The following is a 1,901-nucleotide window of genomic DNA, read 5'->3' on the forward strand; positions in this document are numbered from 1 at the left end:
CAAGTTAAACGGCGGACGGGACGTACCCGCCGCCGATTGGTTTTGATCTAATAAAAGCATTCCTTCCATCTCTGGTCGGAACTCTGTTTGCATGTATTAGCTCTAGAATTACCACAGTTATCCAAGTAAATGTGTGTACGATCTAAGAAACCATAACTGATTTAATGAGCCATTCGCGGTTTCACCTTAATTTGGCTTGCACTGAGACATGCATGGCTTAATCTTTGAGACAAGCATATGACTACTGGCAGGATCAACCAGGGAGCTTCGACATTGAATCTAGGCTCGGACGTGCGCCACCCATCGCCGCCGGGTCCTCAGGCCCGGTCGGCCACACGTCTAACTGTACGTTGTGTTTCGTGACCGGCGTCAGGCCGGTCGCGACTCCGTGTACCGCCGAAGCGGCACACGGTTGCGTTGCGTTCGAACGATCTCCCGTACCCGTCGGCTAGATTGAAAGCGTCTGGGATGGATTGATATCTCTTTCGTATTCGAGTTGGCGCTCGGTACGGAGCGAGTTGATGCGTGCGTTCAAAGGTTCGACCCTGCCGTGCGTAACGGAGAGCGAACTTCTTGCTACCCGCGTCAAGGGCCATTCGGTCTGAGACACCGACCCGCGGTAATGCAGTGACGATTGAACATGAGCAGAGTTTCACGGTCTGGGGATACGGGATTGTACCCGTACGCCCGCGCTAGGTCGACACCGAACTGTACGGCACGTGCTGGCGCACTGTACCGAACGGTGACCGGCGGGCGCCGGGAACCCGGCCCGACCGACTCGCTCCTCTTACTAGTAGGAGCCCGGCCGCTAGGACGTCGGCGCCGATGCGGTGTTAACACGGTGGGCTTACGGGACGAAACCTTCGCGGGCTATCCGAAAAATTACTCGGCCTCGGGACTTTGTCGCCGGCGGGCGAGACTCGAGGGGCCGGATTTATTCAAAGTTTCGCCGGCCTACAGGGATCGGACCGAATCCGGTAGCCGGCGCATCGCCTTTCCGCCGAACGGGCCGAGGATCTCACGAAATTCCGTCCCCGTACAGACATCCGCGACCGGCGCATTGCCTTTCGGTCGATCGTGACTGAACAAAGTTTTTCGCCGGGCCGGCTCCCTTCCGAACCCGGGAGCCGGCGCATCGCCTTTTCGCCGATCTTGCCGAGGATTTTCACGAAATTCCGTCCCCGTACCGACATCCGCGACCGGCGCATTGCCTTTCGGTCGATCGGGACGGAACCAAGTTTTTCGCCGGACCGGCTCCCTTCCGAACCCGGGAGCCGGCGCATCGCCTTTTAGCCGATCTTGCCGAGGATTTTCACGAAATTCATGCCTCGTACCGGCATCCGCGACCGGCGCATTGCCTTTCGTTGGAACAAGACGAACGTCAAGTACTACGCCTGTCACGCTACCTGGGAACTCCTGGAGCCGGCGCGTCGCCTTTCCGCCGACGGGGGCCGAGGATTTTTACAAAATTCCGGCCTCGAACCGACAGCCGCGACCGGCGCGCATTGCCTTTCGGTGGATCGGGACGAACGTACAGTTCTTCGCCGGCCCGGGCCACTTCCGACGCCCGGAACCGGCGCATCGCCTTACCGTCGGACGTGGCGGGGACTCCGAGAAATTTCGGCCCCGTACAGTCGAATCTCGCCGGCGCATCGCCTTTCGGTAGATCGGGACGAATGTGAGTTTTTCGCCGGGCCGGCTCCCCGCCGACCGGGCCTAGGACATTTCGGTATTCCGGCCTCGTACAGTCGAATCTCGCCGGCGCATCGCCTTTCGGTAGACCGGGACGGGTGCGAGTTTTTCGTGGGGCCGGCACCCGGCCGACCCGGGTAGCCGGCGCGTTGCCTTTCGGTCTATCGGTACGATACCAAGTTTTCAGCCGAACGGGCCTAGGACATTTC

At 59.8% G+C, this 1,901-nt stretch overlaps 1 non-coding gene across 1 annotated transcript in view; it reads right to left on the minus strand.

The window, feature by feature from the left end:
* The window catches only part of LOC124415788, a 1,913-nt gene extending 1,649 nt beyond the window's left edge, over window positions 1-264 (minus strand). The window contains exon 1 of the ribosomal RNA XR_006930710.1: window positions 1-264. This exon is cut by the window's left edge and continues 1,649 nt beyond it. This is a non-coding gene — a ribosomal RNA (small subunit ribosomal RNA).
* Window positions 265-1,901: the final 1,637 nt, after the last annotated feature.

Source organism: Diprion similis, unplaced genomic scaffold (genome assembly GCF_021155765.1).
Source record: "Diprion similis isolate iyDipSimi1 unplaced genomic scaffold, iyDipSimi1.1 ptg000083l, whole genome shotgun sequence".
Taxonomy (NCBI): domain Eukaryota; kingdom Metazoa; phylum Arthropoda; class Insecta; order Hymenoptera; family Diprionidae; genus Diprion; species Diprion similis.